This window comes from Anser cygnoides, chromosome 7 (assembly GCF_040182565.1).
Source record: "Anser cygnoides isolate HZ-2024a breed goose chromosome 7, Taihu_goose_T2T_genome, whole genome shotgun sequence".
NCBI lineage: Eukaryota > Metazoa > Chordata > Aves > Anseriformes > Anatidae > Anser > Anser cygnoides.
The window spans coordinates 15,926,851-15,952,837 of record NC_089879.1 but is presented as its reverse complement, the minus strand read 5'-3'; the positions used below and the strand labels follow the sequence as shown (position 1 = coordinate 15,952,837).

The window sequence follows — 25,987 nt, the reverse complement described above, 5'->3', positions numbered from 1 at the left end:
TTTGCTTTAACAAAGAGCTTAGGGAAAACTAAGTGGAATCATTTCTTGTACTACTGAATCTTCAGGATTCTTCAAAACAAGAATTTGTATTCCATTTAGCTGAGTATCCAAGCATAAAATATCTTCATCCTGACCTCTTAATGTCTAACATTCTAATTTTGATGTTGAGTAAATACCTACTTAGCTTTAATGCATTCCTGTTTAATGTGTGTATCACTTGGGATGGCTCTGAAAAGTGAATATTGAATTTTGTAGTCCAGTGTGTAAAGTCATAAGGAAAATTTTGCCTACTTGAAGTTTTATAAATTGGCCCCTTTTTATTTAATGTCAAGGGAATGAATTCAGGAAGGCTCAGTGACATGGGAATGGCTGTAAGTTGTTTTCTCCTGAAATAACTAGATAATTCTTTCTAGGGCCCATTCAGTGTTACTCAGATACCACAGAAGAAGGTCCTACCTACTCCTTGTTGATGATAAGGCTTTTTATCCTTACTTGATATATAGTTACAATACTTATAATGCAGGTTTGTGGTTTTTTGCTTGATGAACCTGATCTCCTTCTATGACCAAGTGACGCGCTTGGTAGATGAGGGGAAGGCTGTGGATGTGATCTACCTTGACTTCAGTAAGGCTTTTGACACCATTTCCCACAACATTCTCCTCAAGAAACTGGCTGCTCGTGGCTTGGACTGGCGTACGCTTTGTTGGGTTAAAAACTGGCTGGATGGCTGGGCCCAAAGAGTTGTGGTGAATGGAGCCAAATCCAGTTGGAGGCCGGTTGCTAGTGGAGTCCCCCAGGGCTCAGTACTGGGGCCGGCCCTCTTTAATATCTTTATCAATGACCTGGATGAGGGGATCGAGTGCACCCTCAGTAAGTTTGCAGATGACACCAAGTTAGGTGCCTGTGTCAGTCTGCTCAAGGGAAGGAAGGCTCTGCAGGAGGATCTGGATAGGCTGGACCGATGGAATGAGGTCAACTGCATGAAGTTCAACAAGGCCAAGTGCCGGGTCCTGCACCTGGGGCGCAACAACCCCAAGCAGAGCTACAGGCTGGGAGATGAGTGGTTGGAAAGCTGCCTGGCAGAGAAGGACCTGGGAGTATTGGTTGACAGGCAGCTGAATATGAGCCAGCAGTGTGCTCAGGTGGCCAAGAAGGCCAACAGCATCCTGGCTTGCATAAGAAGCAGTGTGGCCAGCAGGTCTAGGGAGGTGATTGTCCCCCTGTACTCGGCTCTGGTGAGGCCGCACCTCGAGTACTGTGTTCAGTTTTGGGCCCCTCGCTACAAGAAGGACATGGAGGTGCTCGAGAGAGTCCAGAGAAGGGCAACGAAGCTGGTGAGGGGTCTGGAGAACAAGTCTTACGAGGAGTGGCTGAGGGAGCTGGGATTGTTTAGCCTGGAGAAGAGGAGGCTCAGGGGAGACCTCATCGCTATCTATAGGTACCTTAAAGGAGGCTGTAGAGAGGTGGGGGTTGGTCTGTTCTCCCACATGCCTGGTGACAGGACGAGGGGGAATGGGCTAAAGTTGTGCCAGGGGAGGTTTAGGTTGGATATTAGGAAGAACTTCTTCACTGAAAGGGTTGTTAGGCATTGGAATGGGCTGCCCAGGGAGGTGGTTGAGTGACCATCCCTGGAGGTCTTTAAAAGACGTTTAGATGTAGCCCTTAGTGATATGGTTTAGTGGAGGACTTGTTAGTGTTAGGGCAGAGGTTGGACTAGATGATGTTGGAGGTCTCTTCCAACCTAGACGATTCTGTGATTCTGTGATTTTTTAGAAGACATTTTATTCTGTGTTGAGGAGGAAGGAACATTCAGTGTAATTTAACAGTTTTATTTTCAGGTTACAGTTTCTGCATTTCTTAAATGTTTTAATTTCTTGTTCATTTGACTTTCTTGTCTATTGTTCAGTATATTCAACAGTTTACACGCAGTTGCAGGCTTCATTTTCTGTATTCTGTTTTTTCAGATTTTTTTTTTTTTTTTATATCTATGGTTCCCTTGGCACATATTTACACTCTCGGGGGAGGAAGGGGCTTTTCTGTTCTTTTTCAGTTTTCTTTATATTTTATTTTCCCCATGATTGCTTTCCAGTTCTCTTTTTGCTCTCCACTTGTCATTCTTCACCATCTTCCAGTCTCCCAGATCTGGTTTTATGAGTTCTAAAATGAAACCTCAAACCCTGTTGAGCTGCAGGTTTTGATTAGTACTGCTTGGCATGGAATTTTGTTCCAAAATGTCTTTAGTAGATGATACCAGTCTTTCAAAACTCTACCTGTTGACAAAATCAACAATTCAGTGCATAGGGTGCTCATATGGTATTTGTATTGCAGTAAATTGGGTAGATTCAGGACTTCATCTTGCCACATTTTGGTTATACATTGCACTGGGTAAGTATATATAAATATTTCACTTACTGCTGAGAAACTTGTCTTTATTATGATTCAGAATAAACTATCCATTCAGAATAGCATCTCTTTTGTGATTTGTGAACAAATTTTTGGCTGACCAGCTTTAGATGTAAACAAACTTTGGATTTGCGACATTTTTGTCACATCTTCAAGTAAAATGTTTTGAAAGTAACTGAGTACCAAAAGGTACGGATATGCCTACATTTCATTTTTTTCTGAAGAGTTCTTCAGTATATTACCATTCAACTTTTTGTAATAGTTACTGGCTATGACAGTGTGTGTATCATTTAGTAGTGCAGCTTATGCGAGCAGAGGATTCAGCCAGGATTTGACACTGGAGTTGTCTCTTACATGCTTTTGAATTCACATCCTCTCCCTCTCTGGAGAGTGTCCACATTGTTAGTTCATAGAATATTGTGTAGTAGTGTGTTGGATTTGGATGTTTACATTGAAATTTACACTCTTATTATTTTAAATATTAATGAGATTGAAAATGCAGCAGTAGTGTCCATATTCCACCATGGCAGAAGTGGAATGCACTTCAGATCTTGCTGTCTTTAAGTGCAGTTGCCCTAAAGATAATTTTAATTTTGATCTAGGGTTAGTTAATTAGTACCTGCAAAATAAAATAGTTTCACAAAATGAATAAACGATGAACCTTGTTTTCATGGTTTTCTACAGCATATGAAATTGCATGAGTAAGTATAGTGGAAAGTTTATGTTCTGATCCCTCCAGGCGAAGGTAAAGTTGTTTATGGTTTCCTGTTGTCTCCTGAAAGTCAGCCTCTGACAGTCAGAGAAGAATGGTGACATTGACATTGCCCAAAAAGCAAGGAGAATTGTGCACTAATACTTGCCAAAAAACATTGGCGAGGGAAGGCTGTGTCGTGTCAAGTTCCTGTGAACTCATTTGGACAAATGGGCTTGCAGTAAGAGAGCTGGGAATCATCTGATTTGCTACGATATGCTGCCTGGGGAAAAGACCTGGGAAGTATTTAGATGGAAGTAAAGCTTTCCATTTAGTAGAGTACATTTGAGGAAGTCCCAAGGAAAGTAAAAAGGTAGAGGTTTGAATGTCCAACATTGCTGCTACCAGCACAAGACAAAAGTTTTCCAAGCAACTTATGGTCTCAGAACAGGCTAGTGACTTTGGATACTCTAAATTTTGTTCTGCCAGACGGTATATTAAAAAAAGCGTTTTACTTAATTTACTGTTTCTGAAAGTTAGGTTGAGTTTAAATAGACATTCATTTTTTCCAATTCTGGCTTCATGCTTAAAGTGTCAAACTTACATATTCGTATGATTTAATACATGTTTACAATGCTCTTTTGTAGGATTGCTAACAAGTAAACAGAATAAATGGCATTACTGTGATATTGTTTTCCTCTTGTCTTTCAGTGAAGGCAGGTAATAGACTTTCTTTACAATAGTAATTGAAATTTTTTTTTTTTTTTAAATGTCAGATTTCACCTTAACACAACTACTTGCAAATATGACATTAACTCTGCTGGAATCTATGGAGCTGTATGTGGTTGAACTTACAGTTGCTTAAATTGAGCTTGCATTGAGTACTTTTGAGAAGGGTGTTTGTTTAATGTTGGAATCAATTCCATATATTCTAGTAGTAGTCAGAAGAACTTATTTTTTTAAAGGCCATGGCATATCAAATTTTAAAAGGACCTTAGCAGAAGAAAAGTAGCATATAGAAATCTATTTTTTCAGTTTAAGCTTGTTTTACAGAGCTGACGTATGCAAAACTTTTCATTACTTTCTGATGAAGTTTACATTGTAGTATTGAAAGGAAGGCTTCCACCTTTGCAATTTATGCTCAGTTGGGTGAAACAATATAGTCACATTTTATACAAAAGAAATTAAGATTAGCTAAGTATTCAGGCTAACAACTGTCAGATGTACTTAAATGCAGATAAGTAATTTTACTCTGGGGCAAAATTAAGGTGGAGGGTATCTACTGAAAGGAAAAATCTTGGAGCATGCTGACCAGTAGAGAGGGAGAAGAACCGGTTAGAAAAATATCTAGTGTATAAAGCACTGTTTCAGTGCAGTTGTACTGTAGCTGTGTAAAAAGAAAAGAGTGAGAAGTTGTATGTTGAAGTATGTTGAAGTCTTGGATATTTGTTAAGTCACATATACATGGGAGCATTCAACGTTGAACTGAGCTAACAATCTTTATTTAAATTGTATTCAATCAATAGACGTATAACCCTTCTTCCTTGTCTCCATTCATTGTATTTCACTGCCCATTTTATTTCTTAAGAAATACATGTACACATGGATTGATATATTATAGATTTAATTTGTTTTAATATTGCTGAATTTTCTTATACTGCTATGATCTCACATTTTATCTGATGAATTAAGTATGTGCTTCTGTCTAAAAATTGTTGCTTCATGTGCCCAAGTCACAGAACCACATTATTTTCCATGTGAAATTGCAGACAGGTTGCATGCTATTGCAACTTCTTGCCAAATAGCAGGCTTAACTGCTGCATGCAAAACTGTTCTTTTGAGGAGGGTAGTGGAGAGTAAATAAACTATAATAATAAGATTTGATTTACTCTTCTTTCTGGGCGGAGCAAATATGAAACAGATTGAACAGTATGGTGGAAAGATGGATGTCTGTTTTAATGGAGTCTAAGTAAGAGCAACATCTGGGATTTACCCATGGATAAAGTAGGTACCAACCTGCTCTCATAGTCTCTCCTTGAACATGTGTGGGAGTCCAGTTTCTCCGTATGACACCAGTGTAAGAGCGGACTGTCTTTGTCTGCAGAACCATCCATTTTCTTGCCAGCCTCTCTTGCAGCATGAAAAGTAAGGGTACATTGCACTCCATTTCTAAGTATGGTCTTCTCTACCCTTCATCAGATTCTGGATTTGGTACAGAAAATGCAAGAACTGAGAATCTGTTTTGAATCTACTGGACTTAACTTTATTGGTGGATCAGAAACAGGGCTCAGACTGACTGTCATACTGGCTGAGCTTTCTGCTGTGATGCTGCCGGCAGCTGTGGGCATAAGGGCTCAACTGCAAAGCCTTGTTGTGGAAAGCTAGTGTTTTATCCTATAAACACTATAACACCCTATAGTTAGTGTCTGAAATCCATCTGCAGCCATGTGCCAACAGATAGCTTGCCATACTCAGTTCTTGAGCACAGGAAAGAGTTCAGTTTTGTTTTTTTTTTCGATGTGGCATAGGCTTATCTTTTTCTCTTATTTTCATATGTGCCCATCTTAAATAAATTCTGGGTTTAGTTGTAAGGCTATTGTAAAGAAATAACATCTGCTAACGTCTGAAATTCTTGCTCTTCACTTTTAAATAAAGTAGCTTATTCCCTTTTATCTTTCTCTCTCTGATTTTTTTTTTTTCCAAGCACGGTGAATGTTTTTTTTCTTGTGGAAGACAGCCTGAATACCCTAAATGTCACCTGCCATTATAATTTTTAAATTGAAACCTTTATTTGTAGGGTTTTATGTATCATCTTAGTGTATACGTTGTCTTTCTCCCCTATTTGTCAGAAGCATTACTGTAAGAGGAGATTATTAGCATAGCACAACACAAGCTTTTACTAGCTTGTTCTTGTCTCTCTACAAATGACCATTATTCCTTTATTGTAAGTTTTGTTTGAATTTGTTGACAGTAAGAATAGGATCTCACTGAAGGAAAAAATTATCTCTTTGGAAGGCTAACCAAGGAACAATTCCATACAACTGAAGTGTCGCAGACAAGCGGTCATTGTTTTCATTGCTTGCACCTTTAGAGTAAAAAGCAAACTGATCCAGTCATTTAGTGGGCTTCTTGGGTAATGTAATCACAGTGATGAAAAGTGGACAGACATGGAAACAGTGAAAGCACTTTAGCATTTATGGGTATATACCATTTGAATTCTTCCTTGAAGAAGCATAGGCTTACTATTTTTTGCACTTAGAAGTGCAAGATGCAAAGGATGACAGAGTAATTTCAGTTCTATTTGTAACAATGCTAACTGAAGCTGTTGAAACACTACCTTCCATTTAAGCACCAAAACAAAGGTACACCACTCTGTAAAATAACAGTACATGCAGCTAAGGGGTTTTGCTGAATAATTCTTAGGAGAAATGAGGAAATGTCACAAAGGTGAAAATGAGTCAAATATTTGTGATCTTGCTTGAACAACTGCTTAAAGTGTGAATTCAAACACTGCTTTATGAGAGCTCTTTAGCTGGAAAGCTAGGTGAAGGTGAGTAGTAAACTCAGAACAGGAAACTATTGCCTGCTTATGTTCCATTGTGCTAGGAAAACTGGAACTTAAAGACTATAAATAAACAAGGTTGCATCAGACATTGAGTTCCATAATCTGTTTCTTAATCAGAAGAAACTGTAATTTTATGTAGCTGTTTAGGTCAACTGTAGCGAAGCTGTTCCCACCTTTAGCAAGTACCAACTCTTTTCCTGCTAAAATAATCGAGTTAAAAATGGAAAAAGCAACTTCACCATGCTGTGCAGCATTCCATCTCCGATATGAGTAATTGTCCCTATGGGATCTTTAGAAAACTTCAGTTTTCTCATTTATTTTTTTTTAAAGCACCAGAGCACTTTTGTTTGTTGGAGAAGCATTTATTAAATCTGCCTAGGAAACTCTAACAAACTTTTGAAAGACTTGCATCAGCTTCCACCGAAATGTGGGAGAGCCCAGCGTAAGTATTGGGTGAGGAAAGGGCTGAACATTCCTCTTACATCTGACCTGTTACACAACTACTCAATAACAAGAACTATAATAGACAAAAAAACAAACAAACAAACAAAAAAACACTTGGTCATGTTGAAACTGGGAAGAGATTAATGGGATGTTGCTTAATAAGTTCTTTTATAAACTGAGATAACTTTGAAGCTATGTGTAATATGGACTTCCCATACAATCCTTATAAGTGTTCCTTGCATTCATATTGTGTATATTACCAGAACACAGATATTGTGTGTTTTGTTTGGATTTTTTTGATTATGTTTTTTTTTTTTTTTATTTAACAGTGGTAGAGCTAACTTGGATCTTACTCAATTCCTTTAAAATGAACTGTAAACACTTCTGTCAGATTCTAAAAAAAAAAAAAAGTTCAGGTTGGAAGAGACCTCAGGAGGTCGTCTTGGTCCAACCTTCTGCTCAAAATAGAGTCAGCATTGAAGAAAGACAGCGCTACTCAGGGCTTTCACAATCTGGCCTGAAAAATGTTCAAGTATGGAGACTGTACCACAACTATGGACACCCTGTTCCAATGCCTGACAGTCCTCATAGTAAGAAGGCTTTTCCTCGTATGCTTTTCCTCATATCTCTCCTGTATCAGCTTACATCTGTTTTCTTTTGTCCACCACCATGCAACATTATGAAGAGCCTGTCTCTATTGTCACAGTGACCTCCTTGCAGACAAGCTTCTTTGTTGTTTTTGGTAGGATTATAGATGAAGGTTGCATCACAGGCGTTTTGGTTGGCTTCCTTTTTTGTGATTCTGCTTCCAAAACAGTGTTGGAGACAACTTGCCCTGTCTTATCTTCCCTGTCAGAGATGTGGGTGCTTGAAGAGAAGATGTGGGGAGATCTTAACAATGTTTATAAATATCTAGTGAGAGAGTCCAAAGATGAAACCATACTCTTCAAGAAAGCAAACAAACATCATTCCAGTCACCACACTAAAAAGTGTTTACTTATGTTAAGGTTGAATTTCATGTTTCAGTTTATGCCCGTTGTCTCTTATTCTGTCACTGAGCACCACTGACCTCTACAAATACTGCTGTGTCCCAACAAAGCTCTTAAGGTAGTTGTAATAGATTCTGTAATGTAACATATATTTTGAATAACATCCCAGCTCACACCTGTAACTCTTGTTCGTAATTTTGAAGCCTTAAATTTGCTACAGGACAGGTTGTATATTATAGTCATTATTGATGGAGTTATCAATATTGTACATTGTTGGAATTACAGATTACTGTACAGATATGAAGTATAGCATGCAGTATTATAATAATTCTAATTGACTATAAATGACTATAGTAATTAGGTGTAGAGGTTTTTCATCTGTTCTGAGAAACTTGTGATGCTTCCACTATTTCCCATAACTTTGATCTCATTAAAATTAAATAATACTACCAGATGTTTTCTGAAATTCTTGCTGCTTTATAATTGTTTCTATGAATATCAAAAAAAAAAAAGAATGAAAATTATGTCCTTATAACTTAATTAAAATATTGATTTATTGGAGAATACTGAACATAACCTTCATTATTAAGCTATGTGTATGAAAAACTCATTATTAAAAAAAAAACTGCGCATTTTTAAGCCAGACTTACTAACTTCAGATGTGAATTTACAGCTTCTTTCCTGAAGTGAACTTGTCTGTTTGATTGCTCGTGTCTTGACATTTGATAGTTTTTCCATTCTATACTCTATACCCAAACACATCAGTTTTAATGGGAAATATTCACAGTATCCATGAACAGCAGATAGCTAAACTTCATCTTAGGCCACGTAAGTCATTAAGCTTTTACATAGATTATAAAGATGAAAATAGAGTTTGCAGCCCATAGGGAGAAGACTTACTGTGTGTGCACTAAGGAGTTCACATGTGTAGTATCTCTAATGCAGGACACATTGAAGCTGTTAGTGGTGCACATTGCAGCTTGATGTGAGCACACATGGTCATTTCATGCGTATCTGCTAATGTTGCTATTATTGTGGCTCTTATGTTAGCTCTTAGGGGGCTGTTTTGTTTTTAAACTAAGTCTTACGCTAGTGCTTGTAGTAGCTGGCAGTTTTCAACAAGCCCAGATACAGACTGGAAGTGTAATCCCATCCTCTCTCCAAAATAACAATGTTAGAGAGTTACACAAAAAATACCCTTGAATAACTGCAAGTGAAGAAGTTGAGATTAAGAATGCATTCTTAAAAATGCATTTGTTTTTCTGCACATTTTATGCCTCTTGATTTTTATCTAGCAGTATTTTTTGTTCATTTTTGGAAATGCTCAGAAAATGTTCCATAGGTAAACAAATATTAGCAATGCTGTGTCTTCAGGGCAGGCTTAGAACCAAACTGTGTTTGATAATGAATTGTGTGTTAAATAATAACTTCCAGTGAAGACTTATTAGACTTATAATTATATTCAGTTCCTGAACATTTGAGAACACCTCTACTGACCATTTAGTAGTATCCAAGTTAGCTCATGTTGAGCATCTGACACTTCTTTATAATTATAAAGTGTTTAGTATATTAGTTTCTGGATTGAGTCTTGTGGGAATTAAATTATCTAAACAGCTTAAAGTTTCCTGTACTACTTTTATTTTATTATTTGTTTCAGGGAATATTTTAAGTAAGGAAAGAGAATGTGATGCTTTGATATGTTTGTTGTTGTTTTTTGTTTGTGGGTTTTTTAATATTTAATTTTTATTTTTTTCTTGCAGACATCTGTTCTTTTTAATTTAGTTTTATGCCAGAAAGTTCTTATTCAGGGTGAAACTATCTTTTCTGCAAAACACTGTGTGAGGCTTACATCCTCATAAAAAGGTATTGGCTTTTGCACAGAGATAAAATTCCTTTGCACCAAAATCTTTAACAGTAAAGAAATAATGTAAGATTTAACTAGTGCCTTTCTGGTGACCTCTTTTTATTGACACATTTTTTTTTAATATGATTACCAATATACTGATATTAAATAAGTGGTAGATGATGTTGTAAGGAGCTCAGAGGCTCTTTGTTCTGTGATACTGGATTTCATGTGAGAGACTACTATTTGACAGCACTGCTCACCATTATACTTACTGTCTTTCTTTGGACTGTGGTATAGTTTAGGTGGATTGGTAGACATTTCAGCATGATGCAGCCAGAATACTTTCATTTATGGAAATTAGCATCCTCTGTGTTTTATTTTTTATGTCATTTTATGTTTGTTTTTACATACGTTCCACAGAGGACAACTGTTACAATCAATAACATTTGCTAATTTAAGAAATAGTGGAAGCCAAAAAATGTGGCATAAAATTAGCTAAAAAATTCTCAGAGAGCAAATGGCATTGTTTTCATTTTTCATGTCGTCTGTCCTTGATTAATCATGCTTTACTCAAGAAACTAATTAGCTGGCTGTATGTTCTATGTGTCCTGTAAGTACCAGCTTTATAATTGAAAAGAAATCACATTAGACTAGAAACTCTAGTGCAGTTGTTAGTTGAACTTGACTATTTAGCACAAATGCTCATTTAAAATACAAATATAAGTACTACACTTTGATGAGGGTATAGTGAGAGGCATGTTACGATTCAAAGAGATTGTTAGATGGTGTCTGGACAGGAGAGCTACCTCACCACCTGCAATATCATAACTCAAACCAAGACCGTTTATTGGAAGGGGTACACCATGTAACGTAAAAACAGTCTACTGTGGTGGATCAGGTCATTTGTATGTTCATTGATTTGTTACTCAGTACAACTTTCATTTTTGGATACGACCCTGTTGCCAATAGCATCTGTGGATGCCTTTATTGCCTTACTTAGGTAGATAAGGCAATTTAGTAGCTGGTAGATGCTTACTGTGTCCAGTCTAGTCTCCTTTATCAGATGTGTGGGAAGTTCCTTTACTGTTCAGACTTTTATAGCACTACACTGAGCCTTTTAATGACAGTTGCATTTATAAGCAGCATCTTCTATTGTATTCTTGGTCTTAGGATATTTTGAATATTACATTTTATTGCTATATTTCCAAAATTGCAAAAGGTAAGAGTTTCTACAATTATGTCAAAATGTCCATTTTCAGAGGAGGAGATGAGTATCAGGTATAGGTGGATAAGAACTAAAAATTGCAATGACCAACTAGATATGAATAAATGTTCATTTTATTTAAGGAATTTGGGCATGGCTTATAGATGATCAAAAGCTTGCTTGGATGTGATATTGTTACTTGTAAAGTGACTTTTTCCTCTGAGTTGGAAATTGGCCTTTCAATCACCTTTGGTAGGTCTAGTAATGCCTTTACCATCTGAAGATTTCTCTCAGAAAGGATTCATTTTCACAAGGTATTCCATGTCCTTACCCACTCAGATGATACAGCCTGTTCTTATTTAGTAGTAAGATCTTCCTTTCCTCTTCTAAGTAAAGGAACAGGCAGCAGAAACAAGGTACAGTTGTATGGTGATAAACGAAAGATGGCAACAGGCAAGGGTAGGTTATGAAGCACTGAAAAAAATGAGGACAAGATGATGCAGATTTTTGGCCTATTTTGTGATAGCTTCAAATTCTTTTAACTTTCCTTCTGTTAGAGAATTATGTGGTGGAATATTAGGTTAAAGCATCCATCCTACAAATAGTATTTTATAGTTTATCAGAAAAGTTGCAAGCTTTTTGTGTGCAAGCACACAAATCTGGTATAGTATTTTCTGTTATCTTTAAGTTGCAGTAATACAGAATCCGAATATTATATTTAAAGATTGAAGCCTTCTGAGAATACACCTGATTCTTTCTTTCCTTTTGTATGTAAGGTTGTTGAAATTTTCTCTCTGAATGGCTACTGCCATGCTTAATTAGCAACCAGATCATAAGAGAAACTGCTTCTTCACCAACTGTGACCAGCAGGTATTGACAAGAAAGCCATGTAAACTTTACAAATGACTGCTGGTGTGCTTAAAACAGCAGAAAAATATGTTCACTTCAATGTCCCTGGAGTATTTATCTTTGTATATTACACAGCAGCTTTTACTGGAAATGTGAACACAGGGCTCGTGAACCTGCAAAAATCTATAGATAATGTTCCAGCTGTTTGAAAAAAAAAAAAAAAAGACTCTTATTGGTAGTGTTGTCAATATTTAACTCTGCAGGTTCATTTTTCTTTTTTCCTAGGAGATAGAAAAACAAAAAAAAGACATTCATTTTTCCACTTTTCAGAAGACTTTTTGATCTGTTTGTTTTGTACCTTTTTTCTTCAATGTATCAGGACTATAGCCTTACAGCTGTCCTTTTCCCCAAACAACAGGTTCTTCTCTCTAACACCATGGAAATTTTAATTGGTCTAGTAAAATAATTCTTATAAGCAGCACACATACACAGAGAAGATATTAGAAGCCTTATTTAATCTGTATTAAATTGTGGAAAGAATGGATGTGTTTGCAAATAAAATTCTGCTTCTCATTATGTTGTTCATACAGAATTAATTCTATATCCTAATTGAAGGCACAAGCAAATTCCCAGATCATGTTTGCAAATGAACTTTTACATTGACCCTTCAGTGCAAATCAGGGCGTAGACAAGCTTCAGAGCTGGCTGTCTTGGCCACAGAATCCTAACTTGTGTGTGTGCTAATTTGTGTATCATTAGATCATTTGACATCAATAGACCTGCTCCCCGTGGGAATACTTTTCATGATAAATTTGTATTAAATAATAGCCTACCTGTACATATAAAAATCTTACGAAAGTCAGATTCATAAAGGTATTTAGCACACAAATTATGCTTTTGGAGAATGCAGTGTATTTGTGCCTTGATTAATTATGAAGTCCTCTGTAAATTACTAACGCAAGAGTACTTGTGATCAATTATGCAGAATTTCTCTTTATAAAATTGAAAACCAATATACATTTTGTATGCCTAGGCACAGAGATATATGCGTGTGTCCTTATCTGTATGAATTCAAGAGTACTGTATTGTGCATTAAAGCTGACAAAGAATCCTATGGACCAATGACAGTAAAACCTTTTTGGTATATTTAATTATGAACAGGTGCAATTTGTAACAGTAATTTTGTAGATTGCCTAAGAAAGCTGTGGAATATAAGTCACTAGAAATTTTTTGAATAGCAGGTTATACAAACATCTGTCCAGCATGGTTTCAATATAGTTGATCCTGCCTTGGGGTAGGCAGACAGACAAAGTGACCTCTTGAGGTTCCCTCCAGCCTGTTTTCTGTGATTCTGTGGCATTTTTATAACACGTATTATAGATAAGTATATGAAAGTTACACAGATATAAAAGCTTATTTGCACTGTTTCATCCCACTACTCTTTCTTAGGCTCAGGAGATCCATGTGTATGAGTTGGAAGGAGAGTAGTTCCTAATTAATTATGGAAACTTGAAATATCATTTAATTGGATGTTATATTTTAACATCTACCTTGCAACTGATAAAGAACAGAGTGAATGGAAGAAAAAAGAAAATCAGTGTAGATCAAGACTTGAAAGTCTGCTATATCAACCTTTCTTTCTGAAATATGTTTTAAATGGAATGCATCCATAAGGATAAGAGAAAGAATTCCTATGACAAGTTTATGAGGAACAAAGACTAGCACTGCCTGACAGACTTTTGGAGACTTGAATGTTAGACCTGACAATGCAGGGGTGACTTAGTGTGAAGTCCCAACCAAGCAGGGCACTGAGGATTCATAACTTAGTTACTAAGTGCAAAACAATCTTAGGGAATGTAAAAGAGCTACAATGACGAATACTGCATTGCACATTGCAGAGTGGATTGTCTTGTCCCAGAGATTTTCTATTCATGCATTTATAACTGTGGGTGGAAGAGCTAGACTTCAAAAGATCATAGTGCAAAGAAGTAACTGATATACTGAAAAACATTGCTTTCATTTCTTCTTGGCAACAATGGTATGTTTGGCAGAACTGTTAGCCTATACTAATTGGTGATACTAATGACATGATTGTTCAGACTGTTCTGTGAAATTCTTAAAAAGTATGTCTGTGGTCTCCTATTGTATGCCTTGTCCTGTTGATGGAATGAGACTGCACAGTTACCTTTACTCTTCAAAGCTATAGATGGTGGCAGATGGCAGCAACAACACGTATTGGCATATGTGCAGCTATGCCCGCAATTTATTACCAACTCAAAATGTTCCCCAAGCTCAAGAAATGAAAGCCCAGGGGAGGTAGTAATTAAACTGAAGTTAAAAATTATACTGTTTTGTAAGATGCCTTCCTTTTGAGAAGAGGATGGAATAGCTGTAGGATAAAATATAAGAATTATTCCTGAAGTGGGAATGGTCTAAAAATGGAAAACCAGTTCCAGGTTTGAATCGGGTACTTGACTTTTCTCCCAAAGCCTGGATTAGTGTCCTAACTGAAGCTCATCAAACACATTTTAATGAAATAACATTTATGTTAAACATTTGAATGTTTCCAATTGGGTTTTATGGAAGGAAATTCAATTTGAAAACTGAAATTCATATGGTTTTGAAGTAGTGATCTTTAGCACATATTACAACTGCAATTAATATAACGTAGTTTCTGCATGAGAAACACAGTGTGGCTTCTTTCATACAAGCCAGGCTAAGCTTGTTACAACTGGCTGAAATTAAATCTCTTTTGAAACAGTATGTCAGGCGGAAGAGAATTTTCATATATTGACTATTGTGGTGTTCCTCCTTAACTATGTCATCTCTGAAACCTAGTAACAAACTGTACTGTGCGTATTCATGCCAGTTTTTGTAATTTTTTAATCAACTGAAAATATCTATCTTTTGGGTGATGGGATCTCCACAAATATTACCAAGTTCTGATTTTTTTTTATTATTAAATAGTATTTAATTTCATTGCCTAATATTTCTGTTATTGAAATACATGTCTATTATAAAACATTAGTTGTTGAGGATTCTGTTTAAATAATACCGAATAATAATGGACAGAAAGATTTAGGTTTTTGTAACTGACCCATTTTTAGTAATTTTTGCAACACTTGCAGATTCAGAATACAAACTACTCCATTTATAGAACACTCATTAAAAATGAAGAAGCAATTTAATATAGGAATAGCTAAAAGGTCAATGAGAGTCCCTGCAGCATGGGACTAAAGTGATTCTTTTTATTTGTCATACTACATACCATTTTCCATCAGTAACATTGAAAACCCTTAACATGCAGGTAACTTAAGCTGTTTGTTACCTCAGATATCTACCTGTACTACTAGCTTTCCTATTCTGAGTAGACATATTAAAATAATACAAGTATTGATGATGGTAAACACATAAGCAAATATTCACTTTCAAATGAAATAGTTTGAGAGAGTATATTTTGTTGCATTGAAAAATATTTAACGTACGTTATCAAAAGTACTTATTAATTTTATGCGTTCTGTTCTTAGATGTTCTGCATAGTTATTTTCAGGTGATGTGTTCCTGGCTGCTTGTATTAACATGAACTGAATTTGCAGATGTCTTACTTTTCTGAAGACTTGGACTTCTTGATATTAGAAGTTGGCTACTTAAAAAGGAAACATTAAAACGTTTTGGAAGTTTCTGAAAATGTTGCCTGACATTTCCATCTCTATGGAGTCTTGAAATGTTACACGTGTATTTCTGAATCTGTAATCTTTATACCACATGAGTAGTTTGAGCCTTTTTTTGGTTCTGGGTGTTCATTTGTCACAGTTAACTAAGTATCTAAGCAAGTGAGCAATTGCAGTAGAATTTGAAAATGAGCTACTAGCATTAGACCGAAGGTTTATATTTGATGAAGTCCAAGTGCAAGACACAACAATCTAGTTAAAATATTCTTGATTTAGGAGATCTGTTGTTGAAAATGCAGCATGATGTGGAAATAATTAGGGTATGTATTTTGTGTATGTCTTTGTATGGTATGTCTTTGTTAGGGATGAAACCTACGTTAACAAGATCCTATAGGGAAACACTTTAGGACCTAGGTATGTTTTTTTGTGTGTTGAAATGTGTTCTTAAATTCAAGAACATGGTAAAGAGCTGTACTGGATTTCTCTCTTCAGTCCTTTTTTGAATAGCTCGAATATGTGAAAATGTAGTTGTAAATGTTAGTTGAGATATTGACAACTGATCTTCAAGAAGTATGTTGTGAATTACCAAATGGTCTTTTGTGGATTGTGCTTTAAATGTCCATTACAACAGAGATTTTTTTAAGGTTACTCTTCTCATGCTGAAAATGGTTACCACTGTATGCATTTAAAATGTCACATGCCAACAAATAAGCACTTTTCCTATTTTTGGTGTCAGTATTATATTCATGCTTTTTAAAACACTGCACAGCTCTCTTGAAAAAGGCACAAACTGCTAACATTTTAAGAGCAGTTTATAAACCATTTTCTTCCATTTTAGGAAGGGAGGAACAAAGTCAGTACTCCTTACTTTCTGAAGAATCTGAAATCTCTATGCATTAGACTACTTAAGTTTTGTACATGACCGTTTTAAACAAGCTTTAACTGTGACTACTATATTAAACAGGTTATTTCACTAATTCCAGTTGTTGCAGTTCACACCTTTTATTTGGAACATTCTATGAAATCTTCTAGTGTATCAAATTAGGAATGCAAACCATTTAGCAAATAAATACATTACATAGGAAAAAATAAGGGCATTATTAAAGAAACAGTAAAGTTTTTGTTATAGCAAGTAAGCTTCAGGGATGTAGGGGAGGAAAAATTCATTGCAGGTGTGATTTTCTTTGCAATATAAAGGAGAATAAGTTTACAAAAATGTTGTTTGGGCAGTTTTTGTTATAATGGGAAAGTAAATAAATCCTTAGAAGTTTCCATTTAAAGGTAGAAATGGCAGTAAAATTAAAAAGGCTTAAAAATATTCAAAACTGAAGTAAATGTCTTCTTTCTCCAGAACTGGGAAAAAAAAAAAACGAGAGAGAGAAATAAAAAAAATCCCTGTGGGGATTTTTATATAGTTTTCCAGAAGATGTTTTGTGACAGAATATTTTATCCGTTTTCTTCTTTAGAACTAGGTAAACCCAGCTGCACATTAGGACAAACTTGCTTTACACTTGCATAGTTCACAGAGCAAAAAGTACAACATACTTTGGAAGCCCAAAGAAAGTTACATTTCTGAATTGTTCATGTAGACTTTGTCCTTTACTTATGCTCACTGTATATAAAGTTTCAAAGTCTGATTTCTGCATTTTTATGCTAATAGTCAGTTTCAATTGAAGGCTTTATAAATCCATCAAGCACTAACTCTAAAGTACTGCACTGGACAGTGTTTTTCTGAATTGCACGTAGAAGCAATAGAGAATATCATGGTTGGCACATGCTGATAATAATAAAAAATAAATTTGGCCTCAGCAGCATATAAATTAAATTCTTCTGTTCAGTCTACAAAATATCCCTTTCTTTATTCTGCTAGGAATGAATGCACAGCTGATATCCTGTACATCTAGAACACCTCTTTGTTTTGTTTTCTTTCATATACACAAACTTGTGGTCTGTTCCTTCTTCATCTGCCTTCAGTTAAATTCCTTGCTGAACCTCTTTCTGTGAAAGGAAGTTTGATTGATTGACTTACATAATCTGCAGTTTGCTTGATGTTCAACTTAATGTTTTTGGCTGTCTTTTACATTAACATCTCTGTGGTGGATAAATAACAACTGCGAGAAAATTAGAAGGGTTCTCTGGGATGAGATCCTAAACAGACAGTTGAAGGACTTTTTTTGGAAGTATCATGTCTTTAAAGTAGCTTCCAGCTAAACAGATCAGAACTGCTCCTGCTACACAAGATATTAACAACAAATAAATGTTCATATTTATGTCCTAAATTCATACAGTATGAAATGTATTGCTTGTGCAGCATATTGTATAGGTAGATATATCCAGTATTTTGTTAGTATTATACTATTATTGTATACTATTAATATAGTATATTTTTTGAAGGTATATGTATCTCTCAGTATTGAAACACAGGCACACATTCAAATGTAGGTGTGTGCCACCCTTTGATCAAGTTAGCACCTCTCAGGCAATGTATTGGTATCTTGAACCATCTGCTTGTTTTGGTCTTGGACTTCAAGTACTAATATATTTTGGCTAAACCTCCTCACAAAGACGCACCAACCAATTGGTATGTAACAAATGAAAACATGTCCAATATTCCATTATTCAAGGATAATAGAAAAGAAAATAACAAAGGTGGTAAAAAAAAAACTTACAAAACAATTTGTTAAAGATATAAAACTACCGTTATTTCGAATGCATCAGGAACAGGAAGCCCGTCCTTACACAGAAAAGTTTGCAGATGATATTAAATTATTCAGAACAGGAGAAATGAAAGCCAGCTGCAAAGAAGCACCTCAGTGGCACCTCAGTGGTACTGAGGAAAGGTGACCTGTGAAATTCATTGTAAATAAATATACAAGTATTTCTCAAAGGTTTTAAAAAAAAAAAAGCCTTTTTCCCCCAAAGAATAGACTTCAAACTGATAATTACAGTTCAAGAGCTTCACTGTGAAATTGTATATTCATAGAGATATATATTCACTCTGAGCTATGAAAACAGTCTCAGTAGCAGTCAAAAAAAAAAAAAAGGAATATTAGGAATTTTTAGAAAGAAAGAGAACAAAGTAGCAAACATCATGGTTCAAAGGAGTATCACAGTGATGCACCTCACCTCAAGTAAAGGATGATTGCATATTTCAAACAAGGAAGAAGTAGAACCAGGCGTTTTCAGTCTGGGAAGAAGAAAATTGAAGGAGGATATGACAAATTTATCAACTCACTGGCTTTTCTACTGCAATGACATTGAGCATTAAATTAAACTAGTAGGTTGGCTTGTAACTTCAGGGATGGAGCGCTGGATTTGTTTATTTAGTGGGTTTGTTTTAATTTTACTTAATCTGAAATTAACATCTACATTGAGATAAATGGGGTAGCCTTTCAAGGTCTTCATTGTTATTGTCTACTTTCACATCTAATTATATTTTAATTTATTCACTGCATATATTGATGTCTTTTTTTTTTTTTTCCTGCATTTAGGCACGTATTGACTGTCTTGTACTTAAGTCCTACACTTTCTTTTTAATACATCTTTTAATACATCTCGACTTGTGCTGTCGAGTTCAGTGTTTATTGGCAGGAAGTTACTTTAGATTGCATAATTTTTAAGCATTAGAAAAACACTATGAAATATCTTTTACTAATGGCCTGAATGATGGAGGAGATCATACGTAGGTGACACTAAATGACAAAGGGTGCAAGCATACTGGAGGGCAGGACTGGGTGCCAAAATGTTGTTGATATATTCAAGAAATGGTTTGAGTAAAATAGGCTGCAATTTAATAGGACAAGTACAAGTAGAAACATACAAAAATAATTAACTGTACAAATCACAGGTCTGGAGTCATTGACTATCCAACACTCCTGCACAGAAGAATTTCATGTGATTTGATGGATTATGAATTGCCCAAGAATTAATGCTATCCAAGCAGAAGAGCTGGAAAAATGTAGGGATTATTTAAGTGGGTACTTAATTGTTCTCAACTGTGCAACCTGAGGGGAGAGGCATTGGTGTGATTGAGCTGGATATAAAGCAAGAGAGTCTTGATATCAGTGAGAGTGGTGAGAAGTCTAGAAATGTGACTGACAAGCCAAAATTAAATGAACTTCGTCTATTATCATAGAACCTCTTAAGTTTATCTTTGTACAGTGTAACATCTTCAAATTCATTAAAAGCTGTTACTTAATCATGTTAACTCATGCACTTGCATTTACAATACATAGATGAGTCTGGGTTCCTGACTTTCTCTGCTAGCTTGCCCTTTTTTTTTCCTTTTTTTTTTTTTTTTTTAACAGCCTTTTCTCCTCTGTCACGTGATACCAGTCTCTCATGCTGGTTTCCTTTTTATTTCTTTTGTAAGTGAGCCAACTTTGTTTGAACTTTCAATATCAATTTCAGACCATATGCTCTAATTATACAGTTCCTGATCTTTACTAGAGTTAGTGAAAATCAAAAAACTCTGACAGTAGAAATCATTTATTCAGAAATGTAGATTAGTCAGTGTTCTTCTTTCTATAGAATGCAATAAAGTGAATAAAAGCATACTAACCTATTAAAATTATTTATTCTTTATTTGTATGAAATTTCTTTGGAAAATATATTATTAGTAAATTGTTATTCATTTTATATGAGCTACCCTCTAGTTATTATGATCCAGAAGAGCAGATTTCTGTGAGCTACCTCCTAGTTATTCTGATCTCAGAAGTGCAGATTTCTCAAATTGAATTGTTATCCTTTGAGCTCTTGTAAAACTCTTTCATAATAGATTATTTAAGGCAGTAAGTAGTGCACTTTGAAATACAATTTAAAATGTTTTGTTTCTTTGTTGGCTGTCCTTCCTTCCTCCCTTCTTTCCTCCTTGTTTGCATTAGTAAGTCTTCACTAGTATTCAGTGGCAGTGACACTCCCAGATTGATTTTGCATTGTTACGAACATACTCTTTTGTCAGTTTTAATTTTGTTACCTTCTTATGTCACTGTAGCGTATTTTTTCCTGCACTTGCAAGTCACATGCCAGTTCATTTGTGTAACGTAGCAATCAGTCTAAGTCCAAACTCCTGAGAAAATCTAAAGATGAGTATTTTGTCTCCTTATAGTAATGACTTATTCTGCAATCTTTTGTTGTTAGCCACCCCCGAAGTCCCTCTTTCTACTATATCTTTTTTAAGAGAGATTGAGCAGAATGAAATGCGCTATTCCTAGTCTTTGAACCATTAATTTAATGCATTAAAATTATCCTGACATTCTTTCTCTCAACTTTTGCATACTAATAGTGTGCTTGCCTTTGTCCAATACTATGCATCAAGCAGAAGCTTTCATTGAGATTTTGAGTGTTTCATAAAGAATCCTAGAGGTAGGACTTTCCAAGAACTCTGAAGGATCTAGGTGTCCATCCGTAATTTGAAATTCAAATTTCAAAGGAATAAGTAACTGAAGCTCCCTTAGGCTCCTTTGAAACTCTCAGCCTGTGTCTTTTTCTAAAGAGCTATGTGGTGCAAGTTTCTGAATTAACTGGATGATGAAAATTTCTTGTGAATTCCTACACTTTTGGTTTCTGACCTAGTTTTTAATCCACCTTTACTTTTTGCCCCTAAACTAATAGTGAAATACTTCGTCAAAAGGTCAAGTAAACTGTTGTTCTTTTACTTTTCCTCCTATTATTTTGCTTGTATTATCAGTGGAATCTAAGAGCCTTGTAAAAATTTCACTCAAGAAAAAGGGATATGTGTTGGATTGTGTGGTGGTGGAGGTCATCTAAATAATATATTTTTTGTATATAAGGGTTCCCTGACATTTTCTTATTTTTTTTTTTCAGTGTAATTTCTCCCAGTTTCTCCTGTGACTATGACTCTTTTTAGTATTCAAAACCTTACAATTTTTATCTTTCAGTAAGGGGGCTGATAGTTTGTCATCTCTGTAATTTAAAACCCCTCCAAAACACCTGAACATATTCCTACATGTGTCTGGTGATATAGCATTTCCTTATTGTTCAACTGTAGCAATACAACTCAATCTTAAGGAATCCCTTTTATGGTATGTCTTCACCTTTTCATCACCTGGACATTCAAAGTATCTGTTTTTGCTTTTGCAATGCCACTGCAAGGTGAGAAGTGTAATTCTGAAGAGCACAAGGTATGTAAGAGGGGGATGTTTCAAAAAGTTTAGATTGTCATAACTTTGCTACTAATTATTGTATGAATGACATCTATGGGACTAATCTATTAAGGGCTGGTGTAAATGCTTCTGAAAAAGTTCACCCTCAAGGCTTGTCTTCAAGGGGAAATTACTGTAAGGAGGCTCAGGTGTATATTTTAAAACACCTTAGCTGCTGAGCTCTCATTCCCCATGTGAAAAGTCTTAGAGTGTGAGGATGGTTGCTGTACTTGCAGAGCATGTTATCAACTGTAAGTTCAAATTCTATCTCACTTTGATATGGCATCACTGTCTAAGGTATATTTGCTCCAGCCCCCACGGGAAAGCGTAGAGATTGAACTCAGATCCATTCAGTCTCCACTTCAAGCACAACTGTGATACCTTTTCCCTTCCTACCTTTCTGAACTGTAGTAGAATTTATATTTTCCTAAAGTTTCATATGTTGTAAGAAGTCCATGTTCTTCTGTGCTTGGGTGGCCATTCATATTTCCAGTGTATACACATTTATCTGTTTGCAATAATTTTTTATAATCTACATTTATCAGCATCAGCTGTATTGCTCATGAACCCAAGTAATCTAAATTCTTGAATCCAGCTGCATTATTTTATATTATTGCCTCACTGTTTTTTCTTTGTCTGTGTCCTATGTGTGTATATATATATATATATTCTGTCTATATATATGTTCCATATTGCACAAATATAGAATCTAACTCTGGTCATTACAATTATTAATAATATGTTTTTTTGTCTATGGATGCATAATTTTTTGCTTTCATAATTTTCATTGCATTACTCCTTTCCTCTTTCACTACCCGCTTAGCAGTGCTTGGTTACATGTTATAATTTAAAATACTTCACATCCAATTTCTCTTACATACTTAAGAGCACAGATCTATAAAACAGATTTATGGAATGGATTGGACTTCATGATTTATTTCTCCTGCTACATTTCAATTTCACTGAAATCTGATTTCTGAAATATTCTCAGACTGTGACCCACAATTATATCAGTCAGTTTTTTAATGTCAGGGAAATTTAGTTGCATTTTATGAATGTTTTTGACATGCTTCTCTCTAATTTCTTGTATAATATTGGTAAGCCTCATAGCATAGGAATTGATTCTTGCACATTTAATAACTGAATCCTTTCTTTCTCATGCACATACTGCAATGTTCTTTAATTCTAACAACTTAATTCTGATCTCAAAAATTTGTTCTGAAGTGTAATCATTGTCTATAAACTCAGACTAACTCAGTTTTTCTTTTGGCTACAATTCCCTTTAAGGCATCAGTAGGTGTGACAGCTTTCTGAGTGCATCCATGTCAGACTTTCCCCCTGGACAGAAAGGTTCTGAAAGAAATTTAACCTGCTTTTAATATTAATGCTGTTTTAGCTTGAAATATATTTATATTGATCGATACTGTAAAGAGTAAGTGGAACATGAGTGTGAAAATATTTCAACTAAGGAATACCAAACTACATGTCTAAGATTAAAATTCAGCATTAAAAAATGTAAAATAATATATACAATTTATAGTTTACAGAAGAAACACTGTCTTCTCCTGAGATGAAAAGCTATTACCATTGCTTTAAAACAGAGCTAGCATCAATAACCGGTAGCTTACACTGCTTACTTGCATTACCTTTTTTAGCATGCTGTAAACAGAAATAACTATTCTGTATTTTATAGTTCCAAATTAAATTTTAAATCCAGATTTATTTTCCCCTGTGGAGACATTTTTAAGGTAAGAGGACAGAACATTTATAATCAGAATACAGGCCAAAAAAAAAAAGTCCTTTACTGCCACAAAATTAAACATGATGTTGCTTTAAATAGACGTATATATTTTTCATAAATGGGACTGGGAGGAAATAGTATTATGAATGTGTTGTACAAACGACTTTATGTATAAATGACCAAGCAGTGGGATACTAAAAGCTGAGAGCATGAGAAGGACAGATAAGGTATGATAAGTAATGCTGGTATTTTGGTATTCCAGCAAATATTCTCTTACCCTAAATTTCATACTAATCTTTACAAAATGCTGCATGTTTGTTTTTTGTTTTTTGGTTGTTTTTTTTTGGTTGGTTGGTTTTGTTGGTTTTTTTTGTAGTTGTTTGTTTGTTTTTTATATTCTTCTGAAACAGTGCAAAGCTTCGACATATATCAACAGTTGCAAATAGGTAGCCTGCAAATGTTTGCCAGAGAATAATTACACATACTCAGGTATGTTTCTTATATCTTGCTGAGCTTGAAAATGGATGTGTCCATGTCTAAAAACAGCTGACCTTCAGTTGAGTTCTCAGCCGTCCTTGAGACACAGAAACTACAAATGCTCAATAGCTTTTAAGTTTACATCACCCTTTATGTAGGGAATTAAGATTCTCTTGTCTTACATTCAGCACTATCCAACTCCATTTTATTAATGGAATAGAACAGTACTTTATTCCCTGTGAGTAAAGGCAACAGAACCTGTTTCTGATTTTATGTTCTTTTAGGCAATCTGATTTGAAAGTGTTGGTTTAGTGCTTCACTTTCTGTTTATTTTTTTGTTTTCTATGAATCACACTGGACCTGCAAATTAACTGGTATTCAGATATTATTATTTGGTCTTGTCCTGGTTTCAGCTTTCAAAAGGTTTAAAGTAACTGCTAAACTATTGACAAAGGATGCCCCAGAAAGCCTACTGAAAATATTTCTGTCAACCCTCCAGAAAAATTTGGTATGCATTGAAAATTGGAAAAAAAAAAATGTACTTAGAGTTAAAATACAGTGGGATTTTGATTTATTTTTATTTCTGTTAAATTGCATCATGCATAGAGGCTGACAAGTGTGTTTATGGGGCAGAAGAAACTAGGAACTGGATATGCAAGTTTTGTATGTTATGTTTAATACCATCACATACAAACACCCACAATCTTGCTTTATATAAAAAAGCCTTGGTGGTGATGGAGAACAAGTAAAAGAGAAATGAGGACTGGTACTCAACTTGTTTTACGTTTCCTGAGGAAAAAAATAAATGGACTAGAACAGTATGGAACGCGTGGGTTGTAAACTATACAGTAAGAAAAGATGGAGTTCCATTTTAATTGTGGCTATAAAACAGCAATGATAGATAACAACATTGATTACCTCCTCCTACAAAAAGCAAAGATATTTTGTCAGTCTGGAACTGAAATAACAAAAAAATGTGCTTTTGTTAGTTTGTTTCTGTGGAATGCTGTTCCTGACTTCATTAGGAGGGAGAGAGTCTGAGAGGGAGATTGAGAATGAGAGATAATGAAAGTACTTTTTATCTTGATGACATATTAAGGTACTGATCCTTGATGAATTGTCCCAGTGTTGTGGCAATATAATACCATTCTGCTGTTACGCAGTATCTTTTGAATATCTGAAAAGTAAAGGTTTTATAATGATGTAAAGTACATGTGTTGTACAACCTACCCACTGGTAACAGAATGACTTTGAACATTCTGACCATTTATTGCTCTAATTAATATACAGTTACTTATGGAAAATGTGTCAGAGACCCTTCCTACCTCTGCCTTTTTCTCCTCTATTAGTGTTTCAAACACCTTGCCAACTACCAGAATACCAACAACATCTTTGAAACTTAAGGAGAAACTGTTAAAAGGACATTATAGTATGTCTAGGTACAGCAGATTTTTAATGCTACTATTTCAGGTAGAAAAGTACTAATTATTGAGTTTATCATTATAGTCAGCAAACATAATGGTTGAATCTGGGAGGGAATCTTAACATGCTCTGATTCAGTCTCTGACCAAATCTATTGTGGCTCCTTCTACTTAGAGCTTCTAATGTGACAAACTCTTACCATTTGTCACAAGTCTCACAAATTTGAAGTCTTAAAGTCCAGATCTTGAATGTTTGTGATGGCTCCTAAATATGATTTTTACCTTAAAGACCTAGGTGGAAATTGACAGACAGAGCTTAGAGGCTCCAAAAAATTGCTGTAGGCACTGTCAGCCATCAAAGAGCCTTTCTGAGAAGTTTTAACTGATTTGAAGTGAAGCAGCATTAAATGAAGAGTGTGGACGGGTTATTTGGGTGCAAAGTAGCACTGAGCTATAGGGGAGAGGTGATGCTGTATGGCAGGGAACATGTTCTGCTTGAATTAACCATGTTATTTGATGCAG

General features: G+C 35.3%; 1 protein-coding gene across 2 annotated transcripts in view; it reads left to right on the top strand.

Moving 5' to 3' along the window:
- The first annotated feature begins 20,589 nt into the window (after window positions 1–20,589).
- Window positions 20,590–25,987, top strand: part of LOC106038121 (heparan sulfate glucosamine 3-O-sulfotransferase 1-like) — a 20,680-nt gene continuing 15,282 nt past the window's right edge. Inside the window, exon 1 of one of the 2 annotated variants that reach the window (XR_010832715.1) lies at window positions 20,590–22,077. The gene's annotated coding sequence lies outside the window, so the exon portion shown is untranslated. The remainder of the gene's footprint in view (window positions 22,078–25,987) is intronic. The other variant, XM_013184524.3, reaches the window with a different exon arrangement.